This window comes from Crocodylus porosus, unplaced genomic scaffold (assembly GCF_001723895.1).
Source record: "Crocodylus porosus isolate Cpor-Errol unplaced genomic scaffold, CroPor_comp1, whole genome shotgun sequence".
In the NCBI taxonomy this organism is placed as follows: Eukaryota; Metazoa; Chordata; order Crocodylia; family Crocodylidae; genus Crocodylus; species Crocodylus porosus.
In genome coordinates, this window is record NW_017728948.1 from 40,310,589 (window position 1) to 40,319,442 (window position 8,854).

The window sequence follows — 8,854 nt, forward strand, 5'->3', positions numbered from 1 at the left end:
TGCCCCCCGCACCAATGAATCTGCTGCCTCCCAGTCTGCACTGGTCCTGCTCTCTTAGCCCCAACCCCATTCCCTCCCCACCAATGTTGCAGCTGCTGGAAGCCCTTGGCCATGCTGCCTTACAGCTCTACTGCTGCCCCATGTTTGAAGATGCTAAGCCCTGCCAGCACCCCCCTTCTGCCACCTAGACCAGTCACAATAATATGAGGGTTGGAGTAGGCTCAGGACCTTGATCATTTTTTAGGGCACCCAAATCTTACCACATAAGGCTTCTCAGTTGGAGTCAAAGTTTTTATTCAGCTTAATGAAGACCATATACAGGTCCTGATGTTGTTCCCAATACTTTTCTCGGGCCCATTAGGATTGGCTGAAACCATGCTGAGATTCTGGCAGGATTTCCTCAGCAAGAGGTAGAAGACATTTTGGGAGGGCAGGGATTTTCCCAGCTGTGGCAAGAGGGGCAGTACCTTGATAGTTACTGCCTACAGACTCATCTCCTTTGTTGAAGATCATCACAATGCTGGCATTCCTTGGGTATGACAGCTGAAAATTATGTCTGCATGATAAAGGTGCTTGCTAAAGGCTCTATGAAGATTAGACCAAGTGTTTTTTGTCATTTGTTTAGATATTAAGCTATATTTTTGTTGCTAAGAACCTAATTAAAGTCTAAGATATAGACTTGTATGTAGTATAAGGCCTAGTAAATTTAGCAAAGCCTTATAGAAGTAATGATGGTAGGCCCTGTGGAATAGTTCAAATTAACCTTAGAAGAATGCAAGGCTTGTATTGCTATTGGTCAGTCTAAAGACTGTTGAAGTAAAAAGAATTGGAATGGCTGTAAATTATTAGCATAGCTCGGAAGTTATAAATTGGCTGGCACATGCAGAAATCATTTAGAAGGAAGATACAGCTCTGTGAAAGGAACAATAGATTAGCTGTTGGCCTGGATTCAGTGGGTCCTTGGATCTCGAGGAGCCCAAGAACTGAATACCAGGGTCCTTCCTGGTACCCCTCGGACAGCACTGATGGGGGATGCATAACTTTGCTAAGCTTTGTGGAAAAAGAAACTAGTTGTATATCAGACATCAGAGGGGACTGCCCATAAGTTACTGACATGAATTATTATTGTCTGTCATTATCTTAGTATACTATGCATAGTTGTGTTATTCTTAAGTCAATAAACCTTTCTTATCTTTCTACCCCCCGACCACACTCTCAATCTTGAACCCTCCACAGGCGGCTGGGACACTTGGGTCCTCCAGGATCTCCTCATTGTTTTGAATATGAACAATAAATTTGTGGAATCTCAACAACAGGGCCTCAAGGGAAAAAAAGGCCTTTGGGAAGTTGGACTGTGTATGGCTTTTGCTGCCTGGCAACCCCCCCCAAAACACACACACACACACACACACACACACACACACACAATGTATGTTATGTTTGTCAGCATAGAGCTGAATCACTTTGGCTTTATCTTGCCACCACTGATTTTGCACTTTCTGGATCTACCTTTGAGTTTTGGGTTGGTGGGGCTCATGTGTTTCCTTCTTCTGAAATGAAATGTAATTCTTTCAAGCAGAATGAGCCCTTCTGTTCTGGTTATGGAAGGTTTGGATCTCAGGGTCACTCTCATTGAATTAGTTTTGGTGGTGACAGGTGGAATCAGCACAGACTATATCTACAGCAATTTAAAACCCCATTCCAGAGCTCCTCAGTTTGTCCTTAGTTGTGTGCAGGGCAGGAATCTTTTTGCAAAGATACTGTTGAAATTCTTTGTAGACCTTTAGAAGAGAATTGGTCTTGAAGCCACCTGTTCATAATAGTCCCTGACAAGATGATGATCTGTCCAGTAGTCATTGGTTCCTTGCATGGCTCATGTGACATGGACATGCATTCAATCATAAACTCTAACAATAACGAGGAGGTGCCAGTGCTTACAGCAAGCGTTTCTTCAGGTAGTCTTGTATTTGTCAGTCTGTGTGAATATGGTGTTTGTAATCACAAGACTATACTTCATACATTTGCTCAGGAGAAAATGTCATTGGAACTGGCATTCCCTACTCCTTTCTTCCCAATGGTAACACTCTAGAATTCCATGTGATGCCCAGCTCTTGTGTTTAAGTCAATGAGAACAATAATCTTGTCCTCTTGGGAGTATTAGTCATAACATTATCAAGATTGGAATAGAATTGTTCTTTGACATCATTGGCAGCATCAAGTATCGGGGCATATGCACTAATGACAGTTTCATAGATGCCATAGACATTAGGGCTGGAAGGAACCTCGGAAGATCATCAACTCCAGCCCTCTGCCCCAGGGGCAGGAAGTCAGATGGGGTCATAGGATCCCAGCAAGATAAACATCCAAATTTCTCTTGAAGGCTTTCAAAGTAGGTACTTGAATCACCTCTGATATCAGGTTATTCCAGACCTTGGGGGCTCGGACAGTAAAGAAATTCTTCCTTATGTTCAGCCTGAAATGGTTTTGCAGGAGTTTATAACTGTTCAACCTTGTCATCCCTTGGGGCACTCTGGTGAACAAATGTTCCCCCAGATCCTGGTGAATGCTCTTTATAAACTTATAGGTGGCCATCAGGTCACTCTTGAGCCTGTGCTTTTTCAATATGAAGAGTCCCATAGCTCTCAGCCTTTGATCATAAAGTCTGTTTTCCTGACCTCTGATCATGCATGTGGCTCTCCTCTGGACTCTCTCAAGTTTCTCCACATTCTTTTTGAATTTTGGAGCTCAAAACTGGATGCAGTACTCCAGCTTCAGCCTCACAAAGGCCAAGAACAAAGGGAGAATTATGTCCTGGGATTTGCTTGAGAAGCATCTATGGATGCAAGCCATTGTTTTCCTTGCTTTACTAGCTGCAGCATCACATTGAATGAGCTCATGTTCATCTTGTGGTCAATGATGACCCCCAAGTCCCTTTCATCCATAGTGCTAGCCAGCATAGCACTGCCGAGCATATAAGCATGCTGCAAGTTTTTCTTCCCAAGGTGGAGAACCTTGCATTTTTTGGTGTTAAACACCATCAGGTTCTCATCTGCCCATTTCCTGAGCCTGTCAGGATCAGCCTGGATTGCTCTCCTGTCCTCAGGTATGGATGCCTTATCCCAAAGTTTGGTATCATTGACAAACTTGGCCAGTCCACTTTTGATTCCAGTGTCCATATCATTACTGAAGATGTTTCATAGTTAGTAGGGTCGGAAGAGACCTGAGCAGATCATCAAGTCCAACACCCTGCCATTGCAGGAAAGAGTATTGGGGTCAAACAACCCCAGCAAGATGATTGTCTAGCCTTGTCTTAAAAACCCCGAGGGTTGGAGCCATCACCACTTTACTTGGAAGTTGGTTCCAGATCCTAGCCACCCTGACAGTGAAGTAGCGCCTTCTGATGTCTAATCTGAATTTACCCTCTGCTGGCTTGTGACCATTATTTCTAGTAACTCCTGGTAGTGCTCAGGGGAACAGGGACTCCCACAATGCCTGCTGGCCCCTCCTCTGACTAGTTTGTAACAGGCTACTAGATCCCCCCTCAGCCTTCTCTTGTGGAGGCTGAACAGGTTCAGGTCCTGTAGCCTCTCCTTGTAGGGCCTGCCCTGCTGTCCCCTGATCATTGGCCCTCTAGTCAGTTAGCGACCCATTTGACTGTGTAGGTGTTGACACCACAGTCTGCCAGTTTTTTAATGAGAATGGGGTGAGAGACAGTGTCGAAGGCCTTCCTAAAGTCCAGAAAGATTATGTCCACTGCTACCCCTGCATCTAAGGATTTGGTGACTTGGTCATAGAAGGCCACCAAGTTGGTCTGACAGGACCTGCCTCTAATGAACCCATGTTGGTTGCCCCTGAGCATGCATTCCCCCGCAAGGCCCTCCTGGATGTGTGCCAGGATAATTTTTTCAAAGAGCTTACCCGGGATTGAGGTAAGACTAACTGGCCTGTTGTTTCCTGGGTCCTCATTCCTCCCTTTTTTGAAAATGGGAAAAATGTTGCCCTCTTCCAGTCCTCTGGCACCACATCAGAGCACCACAAGTGCTGCGGTGGAGATCATCTGGACCAGCTGATTTAAATACATCCAGTCTCTCCAGAAGTTCCCTGACTAGATCCTCACTGATCCTTGGTCTAGGTGCACCTCCTCTGGGGCCTGAGAGGGGCCTAGTGGGGGGGCTGATTCAGTCCTTGCTCAGGAAAATAGAGGCAAACAAATCATTAAATAGGTTAGCTTTGTTGTCTAGTGTGAGGACTAAATTTCCTAGTGGGTTGTAGGGGCCCCACGTTACCCGGTACCTTCTTTTTGCTCCCTATGTATTTAAAAAAGGAATTCTTGTTGTTCTTGATCTGGGTAGCTAGTCCCAGTTCCATCTCCACCTTGGCCTTCCTGAATGCTCCCCTGCATTCCCGAGCAACCGCAGTATAGTCCTTCCTGGTGATGGCCCTGCCCTTCCATTGAGTGTATGCCTCCCTTTTAGCTAGGAGACATTTGTGGATGCTTTTAGTGAGCCATGGGGGCTTTTGTACCCTCCTGCTCCCTTTGATCCATGTTGGGATTACCTCCGTTTGGGCTTGGAGGATCGCCTCCTTAAGGAGCGACCACTCTTCTTGGACACCTGGCTCCCCTCCCCTCTGGGACCTCAGTGCCTCCCTGACTATTCTTCTTAGCTCATTGAAGTCCGCCCTTCTGAAGTCCATGGCTGCTGCCTTGCTGCAGGCCTTTGCCACCTTGCGCTGGATGGTAAATTCCAGCAGGTGATGATCACTGTTGCCCAGGTGGTTAAGCATCCTCAGCCCCCTCACCAGATCATCTTACATGGCCAGCACCAGGTCCAGCAAAGCATCTTGGGGCTCTGTACCTCCTGGCTTAGATGGAGGTCCTGCATTTTGGCTAGCAACCTATGTGAGTGGTCAGACCTGGCTGACTGCTCTTCCCAGCAGATGTCTGGAAAGTTCAGGTCACCCATGATGACCACGTTCTTTGACCTAACTACATCCTTAAGCTGACTTAAGAATTCCTGGTCTAGCTTTTCCCTTTGGTTGGGAGGTCTGTAGTAGACCCCCACCATTAAGAACTATATGTTGAACAATATAGGTCCAAGGACACAGCCTTGTGGGACCCCACTGGTCACAGGCACCATGACAATTGACTTCCATCAAGCACCACCCTCTGGGTCTGACCATGGAGCCAGTTTTCCAACCAGTGGGTCGTGGTGGACCCAAGGCCACAATTGGCCAGTTTTGCCAAGAGGTGATCATGGAATACCAAATAGAAGGCTTTTTATAAAGTCAAAATATATGACATCAATCTCCTCTCCCTTGTCCAGGTGATAGGTCACCTGGTCATAAAAGGACATAAGATTGGTCAAACAAGACCTACCCACAACAAACCCATGCTGGGTATCCCTCAGGATGTTGCCATCGGCCAGTTCATTAAGAATGGCCTCTTTGATAATCTTTTCTTAGACCTTCCCTGGGATAGAGGTCAGGCAGATGGGCCTGTAGTTTTCTGGATCCACTTTCCTCCTTTTCTTGAAGATAGGCACCACATTGGCCTTCTTCCAATCTTCGGGCACTTCACCAAAGTGCCAGGAATTCTCAAAGATCTGTGCCAGGGTCTGAGCTATGATGCTAGACATGTCCATGAGTACCCTGGGGTGTAGATGGTCAGGGCTGGCTGACTTGAAGGTGTCCAACCTCTCAAGGTGTTCCTTCACAAGGTCAGCATTGATGGAATCTCCCTCACCTGGGCCTCCCTGTCCTATGATGGGGAGGGGCGTCCCATGTGACTGGTGAAAGACCGACACAATGTACCCATTTAGTAAGCTTGGTTTTTCCTGGGCATCAGTGGTCAGTTGTCCCATCTGGTTTAGAAGATAGGCACCACAATGTTGCCCTTGCTTTTCCTCTGGCTCCTCACATATCTAAAAAAGCCCCTTTTTTTATCCTTGATACTTGTAGCTAGTTGGAGTTCCACTGCAGCCTTGGCTATCCTGGTTCACTCCCTGCAGGTCTGGACCAGTGCAGAATATTCCTTCTTGGAGGTGGATCCCATACTCCATCCTTTGTAGGTCTTTGTTTTTAGACACAGGAGGTCCGCTAGTTCCTTGCTGAGCCAAGGAGGATGCTATGCCCTTTTGCTACCTTTCCTACAAGACATAATAAACTTAGCTCATGCATCTAGTATCACTCCCTTGAGGAGCAACCACTCTTCCTGAACTCCCCTCCCCTTGGGGTTGTGGTCCCTTGGGCCCTCACTGACAATCCTCCTGAAATTGTCAAAGTCAGCTTTGCTGAAGTCAAGGACTTCTGTATTACTGACTGACTTGCTAGATTTATGGTGGGTGGTGAAGGTGATCAGCTCATGGTCACCGTCACCTAATTTCCCTTCAATTGTTAGGTTGCTGATTTGGTTGTCCCTGGTTGTCAGTACCAGGTTGAGCAGTGCTTTTCCCCTCATTGGCCCATAGACTTCTTGCATCAGAGCTCATCCATGCACATGAGGAAGCTTTGTGACCACTTGCATTTGGCTGAGAGCTCTTCCCATGAGATGTCACTCCTGGTCAAGCTCTTGAACTGGGTAGGAGGTCTGAAGTATACTCCTACCATTGTGTTCCCATGCTGTGTTCCGCACAGAATTTAACCCAGAGGGTCTCCAGTCATCTACCCTGGGTGTCAATGTTGGCTTGCAGGGACCCGTAGCTCTCCTTGACAGAGACAGCTACATCCCTGCCCCTTTTGTCCACCTGATCTCTACTGTACAGGGTATAGCCATCTATACCCATGGTCCAGTCATGGTCCCACCAGGTCTCTGTTATCCCTATGACATCATAATTATTTGTGTTAAGCAGGAGGACAAGTTCCCCCTGTTTATTCCCCAAGCTCCTGGCATTCATGTACAGGCAGGCAAGTGTCCCCTTGGGGGCCCATGCCTTGCCTACAAGTTGTTCCAGGGCTGGGGCAGGGATGGGCTCCCTTAAGTGCTTTGGCCTGCTGGTTTTGCAAGGGTTGCTTAGCAGGCCGGCAGTGACTGTAGTCCCCTCATACCCGGTGGGCTTAGTTTAAAGCCCAGTGGAGCAGGTCAGCCAGTCTGGCTGAGAAGAGCCTCCTTCCTAGTAGAGGGAGTTGGAGGCCATCCCTTCCCAGCAGCTCACTGCCTTTCTCACCGAAGCACGGACTGTGGTCATAGAAGCTGAAGCCTTCCTGATGATACGAGCGCCACAGTCTTTAGTTCACTACCTCAAACCTCCTCTTCCTCCTCAGCCCATACCTTGAGACTGGGAGGATAGAGAAATACACCACCTGCGCTCCCAGCCCCTTAAGCCCTGCTCCCAAATCCCTGTAGCACTGCATGACCTGGCTGGGATTGCTCCAAGCCATGTCATTTATGCCCACATGGGTAAGGAGCATAGGGTAGTGGTCAGTGGGCCAGAGGAGCTCAGGGATCTTCTCTGCAATGTCTCAAATACAGACTCCCAGGAAGCAGCAGACTTCCTGAACTAAGGGGTTGGGGCAGCAAATTGCCCATTCAGTCCCCCTCAGGTTGAGGTCTCCATGACAAATACTTTGTGTTTTGTCTTAGGAAGAATGGGGGTGGTAGCTACTGTTGAGCCTGTGTTGCTTGCAGAATCTGCTGGTCTGCAAGAGATTCTTACCTGTTGCAAACCTCCAGTGGGGTGGGGCCTTTGGTGCAGCAGGTCTTGAGGCCCTTCACCACCTTGGTCCATCCCTTTGGCTGAACAGAATGGGAGGTCCTGGTGTGCTCCTTTGTTCTGGAGTGTGACCATGGTCTACCCTCTGCCTTCCGGGGGAGAAGGGCCTGGCAGTAGGGGTCTATCTCCTGCTCACCATCCCTGATGGCACACAGTCTCTGAACTGTGGCCTGGAGCTCCTCCAGCTAGTGCTAGGGGGGACCCTACCCAGGATTTAGGGGACCCTGCCCCACTGGAGAGGGACCGGTAGGTACCCTCTCCCCTTCACTTACTCTCTCCCTGGGGGGCTGGGTCAAGTAGGACCCAGGTAGGAGCGAGACCCTCCTTGGCCCCACTCAGCTGCCTCCTCCCACTGCCTGAGGTTAACCCTCTCCTACCACAGGCCCTGCTTACCTCTGGATGTGCTAGGGGTTGGTGGGGTGCTCTGTGGCTGCTGGGGGTTGCTGGGGGGTCTTCAGGGGAGTGGGGGTGCAGCTGGTTTGCACCTATGCATCTCTCGTCACTCTTGGAGCCTGTCTGATATGACAGTTCCATACTAGTTGTTGCTGACCATCATCCAGTCACCTGTTTCACTCAGAGTTGCAATGTTGATGGTAGTATCTCACTAGTTCTCTGGAGATGATGGCAGTTCTTTCCAGCCATTCATTGCGTTGATGGTCCATCAAGGTGTAAATATTTTATTTTGCAAAAATCATTGTTGTCTTGTGATGTTTTTGACCACAAAGTGATCCTTCTGGATGTGGTTATTCAGTTAGTTATGGGACAGAGCTAAGAGTGTGCTCTTATTAGCAGAATAATACATCTTGCATAACTGCTTATCTTGATAACTAAGTTATAAAAAGACAATGTATAAAATGTAACTGAATTAGTTAGTTTCCAAGATGCCATCCTGCCATATCTTTTGTCTATATAGCAACACATTTCTTCAAGTAAAAATTAAAAAGGTAGGCTATATATTTCAACGTGTAGGATATTGGACTGAGATTTAGGCACTTTGGTTTCTATTCTTTTTTCTGTCACTAACTAGTGGTGATTTCAGACTTGTATTTCAGTATCTCTTTCTTCCATCTTTTTCATTTACCTTAGTTTGCTTTTCAAGACAAAGCCCCCCATACTCTTTAAATCTGATTTATTTATGTGGGGGA